The following is a 14550-nucleotide window of genomic DNA, read 5'->3' as shown; positions in this document are numbered from 1 at the left end:
CTCTGCCATAAAGCCCCGACTGGTGGAGGGCTGCAGTGATAGTTGACTATGTGGAACTTTCTCCCATCTCCCTACTGCATCTCTGGAGCTCAGCCACAGTGATCTTTGGGTTCTTCTTTACCTCTCTCACCAAGGCTCTTCTCCCACGATTGCTCAGTTTGGCTGGACAGCCAGGTGTAGGAAGAGTTCTGGTCGTCCCAAACTTTTTCCATTTGAGGATTATGGAGGCCACTGTGCTCTTAGGAACCTTGAGTGCTGCAGAAATTCTTTTGTAACCTTGGCCAGATCTGTGCCTTGCCACAATTCTGTCTCTGAGCTCCTTGGGCAGTTCCTTCGACCTCATGATTCTCATTTGCTCTGACATGCACTGTGAGCTGTAAGGTCTTATATAGACAGGTGTGTGCCTTTCCTAATCAAGTCCAATCAGTTTAATTAAACACAGCTGGACTCCAATGAAGGAGCAGAACCATCTCAAGGAGGATCAGAAGAAATGGACAGCATGTGAGTTAAATATGAGTGTCACTGCAAAGGGTCTGAATACTTATGACCATGTGATATTTCAGTTTTTCTTTTTTAATAAATTTGCAAAAATTTCTACATTTCTGTTTTTTTCTGTCAAGATGGGGTGCTGAGTGTACATTAATGAGAAATTAAATGAACTTTTTTGATTTTGGCAAATGGCTGCAATGACACAAAGAGTGAAAAATTTAAAGGGGTCTGAATACTTTCCGTACCCACTGTAAATATATATATAAATATAACAGAAATATACAGAAATATAAAACCCTATTGCGAGTCTTAATTGGCAATGTGTTGTATGCATATGTTAACGGAGCAATATGGTCCTTTAAAAATATAAATCAATTTTACAGAACCTATTTTGAAATATGTCTGTGTGCCTCTGGTGGTGTATTTGCTCATCCTAAACCTGTATCGACTGGGCAACCACAGCAGGTTAGTGAGACAGGAAGGGATGGTGTCAGTAGCACCAGTCAGTATTGATGCAGTCCCCAGTCAATTAGCCCTCAGGACATTTGATTAATGCTGTAAGAAGGTTTAGGGCTACAGTTTATACAGGATTGTTTTACAGTGATATACACACTGATGAAGCGTTCAAATGTTGCTCTTTAAGCATTGTCATATATACATTCAGACATAATTTTAAGTCCTGGCTGTTTTAAACTGCTGTTGATTACACAGATAAGCAGGATTGTTACTTCATACAGTGATGTTTTGTGGCTTGTTTGGGTTTTTTTTTTTTTAATCTGTGGATTTGCCTTAATTAATGGTAAGCGGTGAAAAAAGGGAGATATTGGAGACAGTTGCAAGAGTGATAACTGTTCTAAAAAGACAAAGGATAAAGATAGTGATATTCAGCATTTTATTTATTGTCACCAGTTGATTCCAATCATGACCAAGACCAAGAGTGCATTGATGCGTCTGTTCTCAGATTTCATCTGAAAACACAGTCAACACAGTTGTACACTGTAGTTTCTGGAAAGTGTTACTCAAAAAGCTACATCATGCATCTGCTGGGTACTATTTTCACCCAGAGATTAATACACTTTTGCTACTGTGGTGAGTGTTTATGGTAGCTGGGAACTACAGAGTCAACACTAATCTTAATGAAAGAATATGTGATCGAGTAAAAAGGTGTGTGTCATTGATTTGTTTTTAATAGTTTTTGAAAGAAGGGAATAAGATATATTGGGTTTTGGGTACAGAAACAGGATCATGTTATTGATTTTGGTCTCTTTAAAGGATTTGGTGACAATAAGAAAAATCTAGTGTCAACACCAGCTTTGTCCTTTACAGTGGCAGTATGAGCTGGTGGTCAGTCTCTACCACAGCTGGAGAGTGAAGGGAATATGAGCCTCACATCCAGCCATACCTGGTGAGGTTACAAAAAGCCAAAACAAAATCATGACCTGATCCCCTTTCCTCTCTATAACCTATAATTTATAAATATCTGTTTTGGGATTGATGATGTGCCACCAGGATGACCTCAGCTTCAAACTGAATGGTGTGTCTGCTGGTCTGATGCTATGCAAAGTATCAGGCAATCTCATTTGACTGAAATGTGAATGTAAACTTTCCTCCTCATCAGATCAGCCTCATAACAAGTGTGTCATAGCTTAGGTTCATCCACAAACCTGAACACACAGAGAAAAGAATCAGTGTCAGCCGTAGACTGACACATTTGTGGCTCCGTGTCGTAAATTGCAATGATGCTGTATTTTTGTGTGATAAATGTATATACCAAAAAAAGCTTAGGAACAGCTATTTATTTATTCATGCAGTGTCTATAAGAGTATAGTTGTAAACATGCGTGAGGTCAGTTGAATAAATTCTATTATTTAGCACATGCATGGTTTGGTTTCCTTTCTCCATATATATATATATATATATACGTTTTCATGCATTTCAAACTTTCTGTGTGTGTGTATGTGTGTGTGTGTAGGGTGTGGACTGACTAGTGGAGGGTTTAATCTAAGGCCTGCCTCCTGTTTGGACGCATCAATCAAGACACCCACCTCTGAATCTTATAACTGCCAGAACTGCCAGGACTGTCAATCTCTCTCTCTCTCTCTCTCTCTCATACACACACACACACACACACTTTCCAGATCCCAACATAACTATGCCAGTCTGAGCCCTAACTGATGCAAGAAGCCTTCAAGTGATATTTTCCTCATATTATTAATGTTCACCTTTCACAATTAGCAAAATCTTCTGTGTATCTGTATGTCTGCTAACATTAATCATAAATAATTATATTGTGGTCAAGATAAATTTGCAGAAACCAATTGCAAATGGTAGAGAGAAAGAATTTGCTTGTTCATTAGCCTTAGCCTTGCCATCCGACACTAGCATCTTAAAATAATTGTATTTTGGACTACTTCCAAAACACATGAGACCTACTCTCATTATGGTTCCTGAATGCCTACATATGCAATTTCATATTTATCTAAGAGGATCTAGTTCTATTTACCCTTATTAGTCCCACAATGGGGAAATTGCATTACACACAGCAGTGAACACACACACCGTGAATACACCCCCAGAGCAGTGGGCAGCCAGTGCTGCGGCTGCCCGGGGAGCACTTGGGGGTTCGGTGCCTTGCTCAAGGGTCTCACCTCAGTCGTGGTATAGCGCTGACTATTCACTCCCCCCCACCAACAATTTGAGACTCGACTCATCCTGAGACTCGAACAACAACTTTCAGGTTACAAGTCTGACTCTCTATCCATTAGGCCACGTGGCTCTTTGTGTGTCGAGTCAGGTCCTGTGCGTAGATGTTAGACCTCTCGTTGTCCGTACTTTTGTGGGAATCACGTATATACCTTTCACACCTTCTCACAATACCTACTGTAACAGCACACTCATTCTGTGTGTGGAGAGAGACTGAGACATGTGAGCAGGTATAGTAGTTATTAATGTAAGTGCCAAAGAAACCTGCCACAGTGTTACGATTCTCCCGCAGGTGCAGGCCTGACATTGGTATGATCTCATCACAATTTTTATTGCAGCATTTGTAAAGTGTCAGACAATCTCACATGCTCGTTCGTTGGAAAAGAGACCAGGAATTCGTCAACACTGACATTTTAACTAGGAAAATATATGTGAAGAAACTGGCAAAATGAGGAAGCATTGAGCAGTTTTGCTAAAAATAACTACAGGGATTTGAGTAACTGACAAACTCTCGCAAATACTACAGGGACTGGTTGAATGCGTGTTAGTTTTTATGTTCTCAGCATCACAAATTTGAAGCTATATTCGTCATGTGCTTATACCTCAGTCCTCTGACTGAACTCCCGGCTGGTTGGGTAAGCATTATGTTAAAAATGTCTTATTTTCCATGTATCCGTATATGTATCTCTCTAAACCTCAAAGCTGAGCCGCAGGCTTCACAACTGAAGATTTGTCCTTGCTGAAGCTTCCTCTGTGCTTTTTATGACAGAGAATTCCCTGAGCATCATGGGTAATGTGTAATTCACACATATGCAGGAAGACACACAGTCATTCAGCCCTGGAGCACAGCTCATGACTGATTTTCTCCGAAACAGCGAAAAGTCAGGAAGGAAATCAGAAGCGCTGATGAGAACACAACAGATGATACCCAGGGATTCCCCTTATATCTTTAATCTGTTGATTGCATATTATCCTACATTTTAACTGATATGAGTTTTTATAAAACAGCTTTGATTAATGCACAGTATTTGCTATTTTTCCCTTCAGATTTTTTTAAGTAAATGGTCTTCTTGGCTGTTCAATTAAACTGGCATGTACATGTATATAAAAACACTAATTGGCTGGTCTGAATGTGGAAAGGATCTGATGTATGTAGACAGATGGTTGCAAATGGAGACGGGGCTTAAATTTGAGATATCAAACTTCTATAGCGGCTGCTTGGGCTAACAAACACCACTCTGAATTGTCTGGGTCCAAAGTAGGGGAAGAGAGATGAGTCTGTTTTTAAGCTATGTTTCTTTACAGGGTAGTGGGAGCCACATTTATTATCTGAAATAATAGGATAATACAAGTGGTAAAATGTGCGAAAGGCTAGGAATCCAGAGGCTAAGTAGAAATGGAGTGAATAAAGGAGGAGAAGAGGAAATGAAAATGTCTATTCTGACTGAAAGCTGAGTACAGGTTTATATTGTTCTGAATTAATAAACAGCAGAAATCATCTTCTGTACCAAGGACATTGTGGTAACACAGGTGGAAAACATGAAATATCATCATTTACACTTTTGCCCAAAAAAGAAGACTGAGGTGAATCTATCCAAACAGTAACAGTAGTTGTAAATGCGGTGCAGAAGAAAAATAACTGGAAAAAGGACGTGTGCAAAGATTTTTTTCAATAACTCACTGAATGAAAAAGAGCAAAGAGAGAGAGATGATGTCATTCATAGCAATAAATCTTGGCCCATTTACTGTTTTTTCAATAAGGGCAGTGGATAAGGGCCAGCCTGGAAAACGGTCATTGTCATTATTCACATTAGACTAAGTGCTCCACTTCTCAGGATAGAGGTGGGCAGAAAAAGGAAGGAGGGAGAAATGAATGGTAAGGCCAGACATTTACTGTGGCATCCTTAGCTCATATGAGAGATGGACTGGACTGAGAGTCTCCACCCACCCATTATGTCCTTGCCTCTGCCCTTTTTCATTTAAGAGCTGATCTCATGGGAAATTTAGGTTTCTACTGGATAAAAATCATGTGTCAATGTCTGTAATTGTTTCATGTTTATTTGAAGTTATTGTTTATTTTGTTTTTGAGTTCCAGTTATGAAGACGAGGACCTAACCTGACAAACACCTGCTTTCGGTTCACTCAGAGAATCATGCTTACGTATGTAACCTCATATTTTTCTTACGTTTTTTTTTAACTTCTGGTGTTAAAGTCTCTTTCAGAGAACCATGGGTAAATAGGTATCCTTTCATTCTTTTTTGCATTAACATTTCCAACCACTTGTGTACCCTGTCGAGACAAAGGCTAGCAATATTCTATATTTTATATTCTAGCTTGTTATAATATGTTATATTATCAGCATAGATCATATCATCAACTGTATTGTCACTTTCCTACATGTGATAGGAAATGCACACCATGTAAATACAGGAGATGTGATTTCTGTATTATTTAACATTATTACACCAGCAATGTGCTTCTTTCCTTATGTGACCAAATGTTTGCAGTCAAATAACGTGTCTTCCACTACACACACACACACACACACACACACACACACACACACAGGCCTCCAGTCCCCAGGGCGCATTTGATTAATTCTGGCAATTCTGTAGACAGGAAGATAAATTATTGAAGGATTTATTACAGCTGAAAAAACAGCAATAGTATTATAGCATCAGAACAATCAGAGACTGGGAAAACAGACATGGATCATATTGCAATGCTGATCTGTTTATTCTAATCATACTTACTATCATTTCTGTGCATTTTGTATCACTGAAATGTTCCTGATTTATGTAACAAAGTGAATAGCTATAACCAATTAACTATTATGATGCTTTTAAGTACTGATATTGGTACTTTGACATTTGGGAAAACATGTTTTCGTCCTTAGGGCCAGACGACACTGTAGCTCTGTTTAGCAGGTGGTAGATATTCTCAGGAATTTCTGAATTGCCTGAGTCACAGTTCTATGTTTTTCCTGTCATGGTTGTAATTATTGTCTAATTGGTTTGATACAAATGCAGCAATAATCCACATAACCTGGTAGATGAATTTTGCATGTCAGGCTTGCTGTTTCCAGGCTTTATGCTATGTTAAGCCAACTGGCTGCTGTCTATAGCTTTATGCTCACTATACATATTTAAGGGTGGCATCAATCTTCTTGTCAAATTTTATTATTGTTTATTAAGTAGGCTCCAGGTTTAGGTTTCTCTTCCTGTGCTGTGTTGCCATGCACATTTTCTATCCTGTCCTTTCTATGCAATCTGACTTGTCCAAACAATGATTAACTTGTATTTTAATGACACTTGGGCTGTTAAAGACCATGCAACAGTCTTTGAACAATATGCACACCAAATTCTCCCAGTATTAAATGCTGCCATTTTGAAGATTACAGCTGCAGTGGGAGAGAAAAGCTTCAGTCCTTTGTGTTTTACAGGAGCTCAGATCTGTGTCATTAGCAGACTGTTTTCTGTCTCGAATGGGATTCATATTTGACAGCAACAACACAAACTCATACACACAATTAGAGAAAAAGCTCTTCCTTACAGTTAACACTTTCCCCTAGGGACCAACCTGTCAGTATGAAATAGGTAACAAACATCGTTAAATTTATATCCAGACTTTGTATTATTCTGTTGGTCAGTAATGATGGAAGAAGTATATGATGTTTTCTTCCGAGAGCGTAATGAAATTATGCCAGTGGCCTGTGGTCTGGATGTACTCTGGACAATACCTCTGGACAGGTTCAGTATCAGGTTGGATAATAACCCAGAGAAATATCACATGGATATAAGTGAGTTAAATCCACCTGGAGTAACGTACAATGTCAATTATTATAGTTGTCATCCAATGCCACTTCAGTTTTTTAGAGTTAGAGAGAAAATCTGCTCAGTTCAATCACAATAGTAGCAATGAATGACAATTCAATTTTCTGGCTTTAGTGGAGTGGTCTCTATACAGCCTTTGTACAATGTGTGTACTTCTAACCTTCAGTTACACTTTTATTACTTTTTTCATGTATTTGGTATCAGTATGGGCAGCCTGGAAGGGTTAGGGTTGCCTCAGACCAAGCAGTGTAGAGAATGGATGGATGGATGGTATCTGTATTTCTTGAACTAGATTTTATGAAAATATAAGATTATCAAAAAGTACAATGTCCTTTTTCAGGTGTATTTTGAAATGTTTATTAACCCCTTTCCCCAGATTTTTCCTGCGCTCACAGTGAGTCACATTTTTCAAGTTCCATTACCAATCTGGTCAAATTTGGAAATATAACCATCTCATATTTTAAGGGTTGATACAAACTGTGTTTGTATGAGCTGTGTTGTTCTCATCGATACCCTCATTAGTGTGATTTGATCTTTGATTGCTTGAACAGAATGTTCCAGTGCATCTTATTTTTTATTTTGATCAAATAAAAATAACAGATATCAATATGGCATCCATCTGTCATTGTTGCAGTAAAGCAATCAAAACAATTTTTTTTTTGTTAGAAAAACCACAGGTGTTTTCATTTGCAAAGCCAAATCAATTGTTCTCTATAATTTGTTTGCAAATAAGATTTTTTTTTTCTCCCTGATTGCAACAAAAATATTTATTTCTGCATTTCTGAGACTGAGCTTTGACAGAGGACTACAGCAGCATATATCAGTATGTGTTGTGACTGACAGTTTTGTCTCGCCCATTTGACGGATACAGTGTGCCTATTGATTTCCTATCACTGTAACACTGCCAGGAAAGGGCACATCACACAACAGCAGATCCTAAGGGAGTTTCAATTTGTGTGTGTGTTCTCAGGTTTACCATAAATTTTCCTCATCAGTCTCTATTTGTTAATCATGTTACCAATTTCATGCATCTGTACTCACCATATACTATCAGTGGTTTTAACGTATTGCAATAGAAGGAAAATCAAGTATAATGTTATTTTTACTTACTTAACTCTTTTCCATTTCTTTATGGATTTATTACCATCTACCCATCCGCTCCATGGAATACAATTCAGCTGCTCTATGTGTCAGTTTGTGTAAGTGCCTCGGTCTTGCCACTGACTCTGCAGCCGTTATTACTGCTGCACTAACTAAATGCTGCGGTGGCTGCCAATGTATTGAACTGCAGTAAGTAATGAAAATGGTGTGCATCCGCTGCTGGTTCTTGCATTGATCCCATCAGTGGTAAGTAGTTTGGCTCCAATTAGGCCTTAATATGCCCGAGGGAGAGGAAGGGAGATGGTGAATATATCAAGCTGTATGAAATGTTAAGCAAAGTGTTGCCTGTAAATAAGAACGTTTATCAAAATTCCCCCAAAGAAAATCTCAACAAAAGTAACACCTTTAATATTACTATTTCAAAATAAATCTGTGTAATTGAGAAGGTGTTGTCGAACAGATATAAATTGGTGCTTAGACAGCCAGGCATTAACTCTATGGTGAAAGCAAAGGTACATTATTCATTATTTATCTTATTATCTGTAAGTATTGTTCAGTTACAACCTAGAATCAGCTTTAATCAACCTATGTTTTCTCCTTATTCTTGCCAATTTATATCTCTGCTGTCTCAAGCTTCCTTCTCCTCCGTGTTGAAGAGCTGACAGGAGCTGACTCTTGTTACAGCAACACTAATGTAATCAACTGATCCCACACAACCTTTGATGCACAAATTATATTACGCTACAGTTTAGGGTTGACGGGTGGTGGGAGGGTCTTCAGAGTGATTTAGTTAATACTGGGACTCATGATAAATGCTGAATGGGGGATGGAGCTGCAGCCTTAGAGACATTAGAGTGTGTGCGTCATTTCTTTCTGCTTCACTGCTACTGCACATCTGGCTTCCTCCAGCAGCAGGTACTAAACAAGCCAAGATGGGAAACAAAGCAAACAAAGCAAAAACTAAAGACAACCAAGACTCAGATAAAAGAATCACAGGTGAAAGGTTCTCATACAAAACAATGTTGTCGGTTCTCATTTAGCACATTTACTTGGCATAGATTAAATAATTCTTCATCCAATCTCCACTATGTTGAGACTGGTAAATAGACAAATAATCATTTATCCCATTTGAAATGATAATTTCAGAGGTTCATATAAAATGCCTTGTTCTGCTATTTTAAAAGTCCATGGATCTTCAATTGATTATTGTATTTGTTCTGTGCTATTAAAGACTGTGTGAACCCAGCTGAAGCAGTATACAGCATAACCTCTACTACAAAATAATGTGACAATGTAAAATTACATTACATTATTTCATTCTTCTTCTTTTCCTTTCGGCTGCTCCCTTTAAGGGTCGCCACAGCGAATCATCTGCCTCCATTTAACCCTATCCTCTGTATCCTTCACATTCACACCAACTATCCTCATGTCCTCCTTCACTACATCCAAGAACCTCCTCTTTGGTCTTCCTTCTACTGTATTTACAATGCACTTAAATCAACTTTAACCATTATATTAAGGATGGATGACTACCTGCTGAGAAAAGGGTCATTTCAATGAAGCATTATTACCAAAATGTGCTGCAGTTCCCCACTGCTCTGTGGACCTCTAGAGCATCTTTAAGCTCATTGTTTTAGTTTTTTATTTTAATTTTTACTGCTTTATTCATTCTTGTTGTTCTAAAGCATTGTTGTTGTTTGGCCACAAAGAAAAGCTGTAAAATCTCTAAAACTGAGTGTTCACTATATGTCCAGCGCCAAACACCGACATGGTTAAGGACTAGCTGATAGAACCGTTGAGCGTAGTGGAACATTTAGCAATCATAGGACAAATTACATATATTCAATATATATTCAATTATTATCGCTTTAGGTCAAAAGGTGCTGAATAATATATTGTAATCTGGGATTTTTTTAAGATAACAGAATACAGTAGACTTCAATAGCATAGAGTGGAATAGAATAGTTAGTTTTGATATGTGTCAAACTATATCTGTGTTTTTCTATCCTCCCCAATTGCAGGATGGCTGTTGCACCAGACAGGATGTGTTTCTGATTAGAAGTGATGCCAGCTGCTTGCTAACAGGCTAACGGGACTGAAACATTAATCTGGCTAACAAAGCTCTGGCAGTGCCCTGCTCCTCCGCTCTGCTCTCCATAATGTTTTATGACGCTGCCATTTAAAGATGACATATGATAGGACTGGGGTTTAACATGCCAGTATCTCCCCTCATCACACAACACACGTGCACAGCTGCTGAGGAGGCAACTCAAGGCAGCCAGAGAGGCCAAGATAGAGGTGTGCATGTGGGGGTGTGTGTGTGTGTGTGTACTGGTACTTCTATCTTTGTGAGGACATTTAGGCAAAGTGAGGACATTTTGGTTGGTCCTCACTTTTCCATATTCCTGTTTGAGTGTCAAGAATGGGTTTAAGAGAAAAGGTTGTAATTAGTGTTAGATTAGGTTTAGTATCCTGATTAAGAACTTAGTTATGATGGATAAGGGTCTAGGGAATGCTACATGTCAATGAGTGTCCTCACAAAGACAGAAATACAAATATATGTGTGTTGGTCTGGGCTCTATTGGTTATTTAATTGATTATTTTTTCCAGTTTTATATCTCTCATGAATCAAGAGAAATGGTTGCATGCTACTCTGGATATTGGCCATCTTCTTTGTTATGACTGTGTGTGTGTGTGTGTGTGTGTGTGTGTGTGTGTGTGTGTGAGAGAGAGAGAGAGAGAGAGCATGTGTGCGTGCATGTGTGTGTATGTGTGTATACAGCACTCAGAATACAGTGGGGCCGAGGTGATTCCCATGATCCCATAAGTAATCACTAATTGGACAGACACATTATTTATTAACTATTAATTAATTATTAAAATTAATTATTGATTAATTAACATGAGTAAGTAAGCCAGTGGCCCAACAAAACCTAATTACAATAAAAAAGCAATGGCACACCATTATGTTTCCATAGATAGATAGATTCTCTTACATTTTTTTTGTTTAGAGTATTGCTGGAGGGTGTAAAAGTACTGTGACATTTCTGTACATATATCGTCTACTGTAACACAGTCAAGATAAAAAGGTTGGACAGTTCTATATGGCACATAACTGGTTCTCTGAGTAAAGAGATGATCTCTCCAGGCTCCAAGCCCAAGTGAGGAAGGGTACTAGAAAGGCAAATGGGGTTTAGCAGCCAGAAGAATGCATATTAGAAATCTAACATTTGTTTCTTTATGAAAAAGAAGTTGCTGTAAATAGCTATCAGAAAAACAATTGTTTGTTTATGTAGAGAAGAAACCAACTGGATTAATTGTGGATTGTTGCCATAAATCAAAATACAGTTAAATTAATATAGATTTATGCTGTAGATGTTTAATGTGGGTTTTTTTACTTGATGTTGTTCCGGGCTTGTTGTAGTTAATAACTGAACTGAATAAGATAAAGACAGAGCTCAGTCACAATTGCACAGTTGTACATTTCACATACAGCTGTTTTTTACTTTCAGTATTCCTCCAGCAGTTCCAATTCATGTCTCATTCTAATCTGTACAGGAAGCAGTGGAGAATAATCAAATTACCTCTTCTGAATGGGGAAAGATAATTAAATTTAACATGAACTAACCCGTTTACCAATTTATTTCCCCTGTTAAGGATTGGGACACCCTCTCCAAATGCAGAGGATTGACCCTTAAATGCACATCAATAAAATGGAAACTGCATAGTTTAAGAGTCACATTTTCATTTATTATAATTGTAGCATTATGATTGTGTCAGTGCATGTTTAAATTATATTTGTTCTATGCTGAGAAGTCATAGAAGGTAAACTAAACTCATTTTATCTGTTGTTCCATTCGCAGTTCTCACTGAAATTAATATTTATTTTGTTCTGTTCTTTGCATGTCATTACTGTAGGAGTCTGAGGTTTCTGAAACAAAACACTGCAGCTCTTTCACTGTCTGCATGTTTCTGTGTTCAATTTCTTAAGTAACTAAAGTGCATCTTCCATGAGGTGGGCTTTGGTTTGGGGCAGTGAGAGTGGAGCGCTAAGTGGATGAAGCCCTGAGGACTGTGATGTATGAAGCTGGAAAAACAACATACACACTGGGACACCAAATATCTGAAAGAAGGTAAAACAGACCAATAGTTTCAAACAGACTTTTGAATGTTCCACAGAGAAAAGCCGACCCATCATGGAAGCTGGATATACTGTACAATATGCATGATCATTACAGCCTGAGAAGGATAGATTTGCATTGTATATTTTGGATAATAAATGTACAATGCAACAAACCATCTGTCTAGCCTTTATTATTTTGAGAACTGAAATGAACATAAATGTAATGTATAGGCTGCAGCATATGTGATGCAAAATTATAAATGTTGAAATGAAACGTTGGGAATGAAACTAAGACTAAAACCTTAAACATGAACTAGCAGCCCCCTGGAAGCTACAGTGCTTCGCAATTTCAACTTTTACACAAAACCAAAATATTCAGGAACGTTTACTGATCTTTGAATCTTACCAGTTCTATAGCTAAATGTGTGATAGTAGGAGGATTGTGGGATCATTAAGATTATGATGATCATAATTTATCTGCTTGAAAGGAATTATATTACCTTCAATTGGCAGGTGCTTATGTCTAAAGTGACTTTTATAACAGCAATTTGTGAGATTGGTTTGTTGTTCAAAAACACTTGGAAAGGACAGATGTCATAGATCATAGATAAACAATTGTGCTTTTATAGCCCATGTGAGAAAAATGACAAGTTGGCTCTCTTGATAAGATGTTGTTTGATAATATTTCTGTCATCTCTGTTACATATACACAGACGTGGCCGTGGCTCAAGAGGAAGAGCAGGTTGAGCATGAGCCAGAGGTTCAATCCTTGGTTTCACTGGTCCAGAGGTTGAAGTGTCCTTGGGCAAGACACTGGACCCCAAATTGCCCCCAGTGGCTGTTCCGGGGGTATATGAGAGTGTAAGTGATTGTGTTAGCGGCTGGGTGAATGGGCAAATAGTGTAAATGCACTTAAGTGTAGAAAAGTGCTATACTTTATACTTTAGAAGTATAAGACCATTTACCATAAACAACACACTGCACCAGTGCAATGACTGTATGATCACATTATAATTCTCTAAAAGTTACCATATGATATCAGCTAACATTTAATCAGAATGTGCTGTGAATTATGCACAGATTGTAGCTATGAATGTCTACAATCCACAGTACAAAACAGTGCTTCAGACATTTATTTTGGCATCATTTGATACATTACAATATAGGAAAAGAGACAGTTTTGAAAAAAATGCCCAGACAGAATGTGGAATAAATGCCACAATTAGCATTCAGCCTTGAGCAGGCAGGGTTTGTAGGTTCTCCACCCTTTCAATCTGTTAAAATGTTCTCTCTGCATTGATTTCCTTGACAAAGTGTCAGGGTGGAGAACTGAGTCACTGAACCCACTCGCACGGGAGGGTTTGGCAGAAACAGGAGTATATTCCTGAGTCTCTCACCTGACCAGATAAAAGGTTTCTCCAACGAGGATTGGGATGACGAGGAGCAGAGGAAAACCTATACTAAATAGCAGTCGAACTCAGTTCTCTAATGGTGTCTACACAGTCACTATGCTCTCACTGTAAACATTCAAACTGTTCAGAAAACAAAAGTGCCCAAAGTCTGTGTTCCTGTCAGCAATTAAATGTTGAAAGACACCAGGAAATACAGTCCACCAGAACACATAGTTCATAGTACAAAGAGTAATCCACAACCACTACACGATCCACATGCAAGTAAGGTCCAATAAACTCACACATAAATTCCATCTCCTTCAAGTAACAAGTCTGCAATCTAGTCTGTAACATTGGTGTGCCATGTCCTCTTGTTCACCAACATTTCCCAACCTTTCTCCCGATTTGTGTGTCTAATGAAAGGAGAATGAACTGGGGGACATTATTCCAGGTAAAAAGATTGTATGGTTTGCGAGGTGGTAGGAATGTAGCACATAGGGGTCACCAATGCCCCTCTAGTCACTAGTGAGCTCAGGCTTGTGCCAGGCAGTCCTTGTCATAGTGATCAGCTTTGCCACAGTGGAGATATAAATCTGTGTCCCAACATCAGTGTTGGCCCTCGAAGGGACAGTTAAGAACATCCCAGCTGTCTGTGTCTGCTCCTGTGCTCTGTTGTTATCAGGAGGTGATACAATGGGTGTGGAGGTGGTTGAATTTCTTGTATTCTTTCCTGACCTCGGTCACATAGCCTCTGGTCAACTGCTGGTCTGCTGGGCCAAGGCGATGAGTTCATTTCAGGTTCTGGGTAAATATGTCTTGCCAGTTCATTTTTGGTGGTTCCTGCCAGACTTCAATAAAATATAACATACAGCGTTTCTTGTGGCCAGAGACACTTGGCAGCCAGGGTAGG

This window comes from Mastacembelus armatus, chromosome 21, assembly GCF_900324485.2.
Source record: "Mastacembelus armatus chromosome 21, fMasArm1.2, whole genome shotgun sequence".
Lineage (NCBI taxonomy): Eukaryota > Metazoa > Chordata > Actinopteri > Synbranchiformes > Mastacembelidae > Mastacembelus > Mastacembelus armatus.
Note: the sequence above shows the minus strand (reverse complement) of the source record.